Consider the following 9,819-nt stretch of genomic DNA (forward strand, 5'->3'; position numbering starts at 1 on the left):
ACGTATTCAAAACGGGTATCATTCTAAATGGCAATTATAGTTTGCAAATTTATCGCAAATGATCGAAAAAAGTGTGATCGTTTCCATGTGCGCCACCGAGCACAAAACATTCACCGAAGATGATCGTTTTGTAACAGGCGTTTTTTTTTTCTTTTCTTCAGTTGGATATTCACAAGAGAGAAAAAAATGAAAGAAACACGAACAGTTAACAGCGCAGAAAGAAAGCATAAGAACAGTTAACATGCACTTTTGTAAGTTCAAATATTTGCTATAGATTTTTCATGCTCTATAAACATTGAAGAATTGGTTTGAACTTTTTACATTTTACATTTGTTGCGGTGCGAAGCGTTAAGTTCATTTAAGAAAAAGAAAGAAAAACGTCTCGCTATTGGCATTGTACGATTACAACCGCAGAACAATTGAATGAACGCAATACAAACGCGAAAAAAAACACATAATGAAGAGGAACTGTAAAGAATGAAAACAACAATAATATCATCACACGGAGAAAAAAGTGAGCGAAGAAGACGATGACGATGACGACGGAAAAAGCAGCAAACCAGATGATCCAATGCGCTAGGTTGTAGTAATATGATGATGTACGAGCACAAGTCTAATGTAACCGAGTCAATAAATAAACAAAACGATGGAACGCAGTAACAACAATTCAAAGCCAATCGAATGAAGCATGAACCATCCGAATAGGGAAAAGAGAAGTGCGAGAGAAAAACAAAACAATAACAACAGCAAAGAATGAAGTAACATCAGCACGTAGTAATGTGCAATGTTGGGCCTTTTCCGCCAATTGCACACATGCTGCCAACCGATTCCAACACCTGAGCAACAAAAGGTAGACAGAGAGACGAGAGAGTCGTTTGGTGTGCGAAAGTCATAAACATAACTGAGCTTCGCGTAATTACAAATTAATAGTTTTGACTGTTAATCGGATGTTAAAACCCCAATGTACTTATACAGTTTACTTGCTTACGCGCATGCTGCCAAGATGTCGAAACAACATCACGAAACGACGATGTGAACAAAACAGTATTGCACACCAAACACACACAATGAACTTGAATAAATTCCATCTGCGCTTTTATCTTCACTTTGAGCGCGTTTGGGATCTTTTGTTTTGCCACACGTATGGTGTGTATTTACGTTTGCGTCTCCTGGTTATGTGTCTGGCTGGGTTCATCTCTTTCAACCAATTCCGAATGCCGCTTAAGCAATTCCGCCGAATTTAGCGTTATTTAACACCTTTCTTTTATCTTTGTCTGTGCACCATTTCGGTTTTCTTCCATCATCACACACACACAGACAGAAAAATGTTTTTTATGTTATTTTAATTTGAATGAAGATTAAGCAAAAAATAAATACTCTCAATGCGAAATGTGATTGCACAAAACAGACGAAAAAAAAATAAAGCTATCTTTCAATATTGTTGAATATATACGCGTATAAATGTAAAACATCATGTAAGATTATTAATTTGTTTGCTTTTCATTATTTGGCCAATATTTTTGAGTTGTGGATTGAGAGAGTCTTCCTTTTATTTTTTCATACCATGAGTGGTATACAAATTATACCGTTTGAAATGTGTTTGGACTGGCAGATTTGAAGATGCTGCGATTACAACCGGATTTTCGTCATTCAAAAGCAATAAATAGTAACAGATAAAATAGCATCATATTGGATTTTAAAAAAGCAGTTTTCCATCGAAACAATTAAATTGATCAAAATCTTTGGGTCGAAACATTGAACGAAATTCACATAATGAATGACATCAGAAACCCGTTGGATGATGATATATGTTCAAGTACGTTTGATATGCATCGTGATCGAAGATTCCATATGTTTGTCTTACGTCGATAAGAATGTGATGGTTTTGTTTGCTGATTTTATCATCGTATCGATTGCAGATGATTCAATGTGAAAAATCTAATCAAAGCATTTGTTGAATGGTCGACCAAAAGCGATGGTTATTCGTGACCATTGTCAAGATATGATCACTTTTTTCCATCGTAAATTTATGCATGAAAGTCGTCGACTTGGTCAAAGAAAACAATTCAATTACATAACAAGAATGTGGAGAAGGTGCGAAAAGCTTGGACCCGTTACTTGTTGATATTCATTCAATTCGTTGTAATTAGGAGAAAGAACATCAAAAAATTTCGTTCGACAAATTATAAGCTCGTTTTTAGAATCGATTTAATAATTTTTTTATGGGAATGTTATAATAAAAATATGGAAAATTATGGCCGCATCACAGCTTTATCAGCTGAATCAATATGAACGAAAGAAAAGCAACTCAACCGTAGAGAAACAAGATGTTAGCTCATTTCTAATCTGATATCAAAGTGATTCCTCTACGCGAGAGTGTGTCTTTGAAATCGATAATGTAATGTGCATAAATTTGCAACTGAAATCATAAAAAAGAAAGCATTTCACCATTTCCTCATATACATATTAGCAATTAAGTGCAATATTTATTCGCTTTTATCTCATCGCTTAATTTGCTAACGGTGTTAAAAATGAAATCACATATACACGCCAGTCCAGCTGGCGTATACTACTTGCATCGGAGCTCCCCGGTCCAATGGATCGCCACTTTTATTGTATCCATCGCTCACACTTAACGCACAATTTATTCGATTCGGTTTGATTGAACAGGTCATAGAATTTTAACTGTTTTATAGTCTATATTTTATGGGCAGCAATTTGGAGCACAGCATCGAATCGTAAAACCGTAATCTGAGCTCAGAACTCAGAAAAGTGTTGTGTTAGTTATTCACGTTTTTTTTTCTTCATTCTTCGGTGGGCTTGTCATCAAAACAGTGGCACAATCGAATGGAATCCGGAGACTGAAATAGTTTGTTGGATTGCCAAATATATGTTCAACAAGTTGAATGAAGAAAAAACCGTTTGAACAACATAAACGATCGTTCCAACCGAGTAGATGTCAGACAAGTTAATCGGATCAATTTGAAGTGACCCTTGATTAAGCTTTAATTTTAATCCGCTCGATATATGTACACACACACACACACAAAATAATAGACCGCTGAAAATATGGCCTACTTGTTTGCCGATTAAAAACAACCGATACACAAACTCTGGCTCTCTGGAGTGAATAAATATATTTTTTGATCAAAAGAAATTCTGTGGCGTAAACTTACCGTTATAAAGTCGGACGATATCCACTAATTACAGCAATCTTTATGCACCGAGCATATTTCTCTCTCTCTTGCGTTATCGTCTTTATTTGCGCGATTAATTAAACGCACTTGCTCAAAGGAACACCTATTTTTCGTTCTTTAGCACCACAAGATTCTGGTTGTGGCTTTATTTATTGCTTACATTACTAATTTCGCCATAAACTAATTAAAAAGTGACACACAATAATTTATTAAAAGCAACGGCTATCAGGAATGCAAGACAAACGTGAGCCAAGAGCGAAAAAAATGTCACCCAACGGCCGTTTATGCAAATGCAACACTACACTTCAGAATAAAACGGTCTGAAATTGCTTTATTTTTTGATTTTGTTCAAGAATTTTGTTCTAAGTTGTCTCTGATTCCAGCACAATAATTTCACACCATGAAAAACAAATGTTGGCCAATAAAGAAGTTGAGTGGCCGATCTTTACGTTATTTTTGGATTTGCACGCGCCAAATTTTCACTTGACTGATGCGACGACTTACGTTTGAATCGATGTTGCTTCGGCGGCAGCTCACATTGTACTGTGCCGAATGAAAAGTTCAGTTGCTTCGATATCGAACGCATTGCGAAGATAGTGTGTTAACTAGTTGTATAGTGTTGAATCTGCGGCTTCATGACCATTTCTTTCTCGTCCGGTGTATGTCTTTCTATCTCTTTTCATTTCTTCGTTTCCTCTAGCCGCTCTTCGGTTTCGCTTTGGCTTTGGCTCACAGCGACAACGAAATTCAAAGCATATCGCGCACACAACATTTCTATCATGTTCTATGCCCGATTCTCGCGCGCAAGACTTTTCACATCCAACCGAAGTGAAATTATATTCTATTTTCTTTCGGTGTGCGCATGATCGTTTTGTTCTATTTGATTGAATCAACCTGTGTTGTTGTTTTTTTCTCTCGGTTCTCAACTCACTGATTAACGTTTTCGTATTGAAAAAAAAAGAGATGTGTAATTATGGTCATGAAGCACAATCAACAAAATGAACTTAAAAATATGATTTGTACTTATGGCCATCGTTTTTCAATGAACGTAAATAGCCGCATCGCGATGAAATGAAAGAACAACAAAAATTAGATGTACATCGTACAATGAGATCGTCGTGTTATTTATGGCTGTAGCAAAGCGAAAAACAAATGGCATTACCAAAGAAATCACATAGGTTTTTTTTTCGGTCGTTCACGACTTTAACGGAACGACAAGTGCAAAATGGACACACGAAACAGTTTTCGACTTGTCGATGGGTTCTCATCCGAAACGATTATCTCTCTTTGCCGGGCGATTTCGGAAAAATAGCAAAAAGAACTGTCGAAAGCATCAAACACTTTGCGTGAGTGATTTTCATCGCTACGGAAATCGCTGCTTATTTGTTTGTTTTTTCATTACACACAATTAAGCGCGTTGAATTGAATAAAGCGTTGAAAACAATTATAGACGAGCCTCGAATCGAAAAGTACCTCGCAAAATGAGCAAAAACGAAGAAAATTTGAGAAAATAACATGCCAAGAATTAAACGTCGGAAAAGAAAGAAAACGATTGACATGCCAACGGATCTGAAAAATGCTTCGACCAAAATGGAAGCAAAGATAAAAGAGTAAGAGACGACAAAGACATAGAAGAGCAAAAAATAGTGCACCTATGTGGAAAATCGGCTGATGCTCTGCTGTATTTTCATTCGTCTTGTCGCTTTACAAGAACTTCCACATGCGTTCAATTATTATGTAATTTCCAGTGACTTTGGAGCGTACCGATGTGGTTTCGGTTGCTAGCTACTGCTTGCTGCTACTGTTGTCTCTTTATTTTGTCATCGTATGGAATTGACGGCTGCAATGCTCGCGTTTCTTCACGTTTCCCGTGTTTGTTTTAGAAGTGTAACTAATGATGATTAGGTAACTTTGATGGGGAAAACACTTGATCATCATTGCGCCCAAGTGTAGAGATGTGACGAACGCGCGCGCGTTAGATGTAGCGGTACTTGCTGTGCCGATGTACTAAATGCGCTTCATACTAGTACACAAAAGCAGCCCGTCAGTTTTTTGGTTTCCATTAAGAAAAAAATTGTCCAAACAATTGGGCTGGAAAAAATTCTTCTCATTTTGAGCTAAATAGGTCAATCATCTATGCATTTTGACCGTGCACGAGGTAAAGGCACCTCTTACTTCTGCTTCTTGGACAATATTCTGTTCTTTTTGCTGATGACATCTATTTAGTATTTATCGGAATTGGATAGTTGCGCCAAATTATACCAACGAATTCTCTTTTTTTTCTCCCCCCATTTCCAATGCAAAAACTAATGACTTTTTCTCTTCAACCTAACTTCTGACATCTTTTAATGCGATGCTTTTTATCTACGAGAACATTTTTTGTCGTTCTATCGTTCAGGCCGGCTAAATCAGCCGTCAATCAAAATTCGTTAAGTTATCTCAACCTTTTTTTTCTCTTCTGCTCAAAGAAATGTCCAATGGAAATATGTTAATCTAGATTAAAAAAGCACATTCCGTTGAATAGAAGAGTTTTTTAGAACAATATAGTTGATCAGCGGGAAAAAAAATAATCTCTCGTCGATTCAAGTCAAGTGGTACCAGTGACCTATTTTCATGGCTGATTATCATTCGTGTTCGTTTTTTGTTGTTATGTTGTCATCAATCGCCAAGAATATTATGCGAGAGATGAAAATTGACAGAACAAACATCGGTAAAAACATTGTCTACGACATAATATATTCGAATCATTGGTGCTTGACTGCTTACTCGTGCATTGAGCCGACCACCGCTTGAGCAATCGGCATCACTAAACATTTGCTGGCTGCTTTTGTTGTGATCTCTTGCCCAGAAACGCAAGATCCAAACCGATCGATAATACAATGAACAAATTCACATGGCATTACAACGGCAATAACAACAACAACGACGACGACGACGACGACAAAGAATGAAAGAAAAAAAACGGCAACATAAATACAGTTTATGCTTTTACTGACGTTCTTGTTGCCAGCGCATTAGCTTCTCGTTGCTCGAACGTAGAAGCCGTACCATTGACCATAGCTGTCCCAATTTTTCGGTATGAAAAGTCAGCGCCAATGGACAATGTAGCTTCGATCTTGAAGCATGCGCTTTTCTTCTTTTCCTATCTCTCTCTTCGTTGGTTTTGTTCTTGCCAAATGGAAGTGTTATCTGATCATTCACTTTTTCTACACACACCGTCGATCCGTTCGTTTAACGTTATGCTGTGTATCAAGCTAGTTCATCACACCACATCTTTCGCTCGTTCGTTTTGTTTGTTCGGTTGATTCGTTCGTTCTCGCGAAAACGTACACGCGATACTATTCAAAGTATTTAATTTGCTTCTTGAGCGTTTTCTATCATGATTATTGGCATTAGCATTTTTCGATACATATTTGCTTTTGTTGTGCGCTCGTCGAATCGGATGTGTTATGTTGTGTTGTTACGGAATCATAAATTATTGTTTGGCTGATGTTGCTTACGATCACGGTCATTGATTAAATGGGATTATTATCACACACGTAAACCGCAAGCAAATGATTTGTTGTTCCTTTGTCTCCTTCTCTCTCTCTCTCTCTCCCTCTTTTCAGTTGAACTACAAATCGAGCAATGAATTTACGATTTTATTTCTTTTCATATTTCATTCTTTCAAAAGCCAATTCCGAAGCTATGTGGCTAGCTGGCTGGCTGATTGACTTCGTGTGAAAACAATGCAAATCGAATCATATGCAGAAAAAAAAGAAATAAGAGAAACTATTTTTTCCTTGCTTCTCTTCTCTTCAATGTTTTTTTTTATGCTAATTCATATCACCGACCAGCAAAGTGATCTAATAAAAGTTGAATGCATCTTGGGAAGTTTTCTCAAATGATCGCTTCAAGAAACAAACATCCATCGGACACATGAACAATGGTCAATGAGCTTGAACAACAGCAAGAGAAAGAGAACGAGAGAGAGGTAGAGAGTGCGGGAGAGAGATGAAGAATATGTGCAAAGAAAAACAACATCAACAACGATTCCGTATTATTCAAATCGGAGGCTTTCACAAAATCGGAATGCTGTTACACACGAAATGTCGAAAAGATAATTGAAAATAATTTCGATCGGCTGTGTGGTTTATGGGCATGACTTCCATCAATTGAAAATTCTTGTGGCCGCGAAAACTTCACAACTTTGACACACATTCCGGTCATTTCGTCATCATCATTTTCTAACGTAATAAAAGTATTCCCAATTTTCTCTCTCTCTTTCTCTTTCCGCATCTTTCGCCCTCTTCGGTTGGCTAAAAATGTGGCGATGGAAAAATTGGCGGAAAATCAGAGACAAGATTTGCCAATAATCCATTTGTAACGCTTGATTAGGAATGTAACGTTGCCGTAGCATTTGGTGAAAAAAATTCTAAGACCTAGAATATTTCTTTTTCCCTCACGAAAAATGATAATCGAAGAAAAGATGCAAATATCCAAAGCAAAATTAGCATTAATCCGTCACATCGAAATGTGGAGAGAAGAAGAAAAACCAGAAATAATTTCCACTCGAAAAAATTCGATAGGCTCAAGTGAAAAAGTGTCGAATTGAAAACGCTCAGAATTAATGATGAATGAAGCGAAATGATTTGAAATTAAGAAAACATTCATTTTGTGAATGGTCTTCGACAAAAAGCGTGCACAATGAAACAGTTACGTTTCATTGTTACCATCGACACTGTTGCTATTGCACCTGACCAAAAAGGTACAGTGTATTCGCTTGCCGTGCGATACAATTAAGAGCCGTGTACGGCTTTTTCGGCGCTATATTTCAATTCATTACACACGCTTTTTTCCTCATCTCTTTTCAGTATCTTACATGGGTGATGTGTATGTAAAAGAAAAGCGACGAGTCACGTTATTCTTTCTTTTAATGATTTTGGTACGATTAATTTGATGGAATCAATGTGTTTGGTTCTATAGATTGAATTCAATACATTGCGAGACAGAACATTCTGGACAGCGCGTGTGCTTCGATCATAAGGCCTACAAACGTAACCATTGTTACAAAATAATTGCACAGATTGGAAAATTCGCGAATTCACACCACGGACAACACAAAAGATCACACCGAATTCTCATTGTACGGCAGTGACAATAGAGAGAAGCATCGATTAAATTGTCTTCGTACGTTTTCATTTTGTCTGTATGTCTCTTCTAATGTTCGTTCTGTTAAATGAATTTAATTTAATGACGGTTTTTACCATCTAACATAGCAGCAGCAGCAGCAACAACAACAACAACAGCAGCAACGGACCTGAGATGGCACTGCACAGTAGAAAATTATTCGTCTGATCTTGACGGTAAAACTCTTGTTACATTCTCAATTACAATTTTAATGGTGAAACCAGACAGAGCTGGTTACTTTGTCTGAAATGTTTCTGCATAAAAAATTTCTTCTCACGAAAAAAAGACAAAATGCATTTGGATGGTCATTGAGAAAATGTGGATAATTGCATCTTGTGAAATTAACAGGCAAATTGCATCGGTAGTCATTGGTGGTTGTTTGGTAATCATGTCATCTTAAGAGGCTCACACACAATGTGTTTTCACCAATTTATGAAATGAAGCGATGATTTTGAATATTTATCTTATTCATGCGAATTTGACCTTATTTTAAGTGCGGACCGCGGATTTCAAAAAGTTCCCTCTTGTTTTCTTCTTTGAATGCATCCAGTTTCGTCCGAATGCATTAACGTTGATGTATTTTCAATATTCGAATAAGAAAAGTTTTCTTAGAAAACTCATGATGACTGACAAATTGGTGTTTTTTTTTAATTTAAAACATTGTTTTATTTGATGCTCATGACGAAGACTCTATCGTTATTTTCGTTATGTTGCTAATCCACTAAATAAAACGATTATTTTTCGAAGTTTGACCACTCATTCAGAGATATGAAGATTGCAAAGTCAATGGCGAAGGCCGAATCTAAAATTAAAATGAAATCTTCAAAATACGAAACGGTTTAATTCGTTTTTGCATCCTTATTTATTCATCGTCTGTTGAAAAACTGAAATCACAGATTAAAACTTCGCGCAAACATATGATTAAGTACTTAACATTGTGAATATTTTCCCAACAAATGTGTGGCTGCTCCACAAAATACCCATCTATCTGTTTTGAATGAATTGTATCAAGTTTCTTCGTAGGTCAACTGATCGGTTGTTATCATTATATTCATTAATTTTTTTAATGTTCTAAAGAAAAAAAAATCGCAGCCAAAACATGTGATATTCAGCTATTTGTTCATTTTTCGTTGTTGCTTATCAATTATTGATAATGGCCAACCATTTTTATTCCAATATTATCAGCATTAGTCATTATCGAAATATGTTCACATTACTCAAAATGTCTAATCGAAGAACAATGAAATGAACGCTATGCCACTGTATTTATCATCAATCACTGTTTGCTCGATGAATAAACATAAAACTTCAAATTCATCTGATTCATTCATATTACAAGCAAATGTTATCACTCCATCAACAGAAGTGTACTGACTGAATACACTGCCCTCTACTGTATTCGGCGCACAAACTCATATGCTGATATGTTATTTTTCGTTCACGACATCAAAAT

General features: G+C 36.5%; 1 protein-coding gene across 2 annotated transcripts in view; it reads right to left on the reverse strand.

Moving 5' to 3' along the window:
• The window catches only part of LOC129566323 (uncharacterized), a 30,161-nt gene extending 26,440 nt beyond the window's left edge, over positions 1 to 3,721 (reverse strand). For both annotated transcript variants that reach the window (XM_055442271.1, XM_055442184.1), the window contains exon 1: positions 3,177 to 3,721. The gene's annotated coding sequence lies outside the window, so the exon portion shown is untranslated. The remainder of the gene's footprint in view (positions 1 to 3,176) is intronic.
• Between the last annotated feature and the right edge of the window lie 6,098 nt (positions 3,722 to 9,819).

The sequence above is a fragment of the Sitodiplosis mosellana genome, unplaced genomic scaffold (genome assembly GCF_009176505.1).
Source record: "Sitodiplosis mosellana isolate CC-2019 unplaced genomic scaffold, AAFC_SMos_1.0 Smas_scaffold_1, whole genome shotgun sequence".
Classification (NCBI taxonomy): domain Eukaryota; kingdom Metazoa; phylum Arthropoda; class Insecta; order Diptera; family Cecidomyiidae; genus Sitodiplosis; species Sitodiplosis mosellana.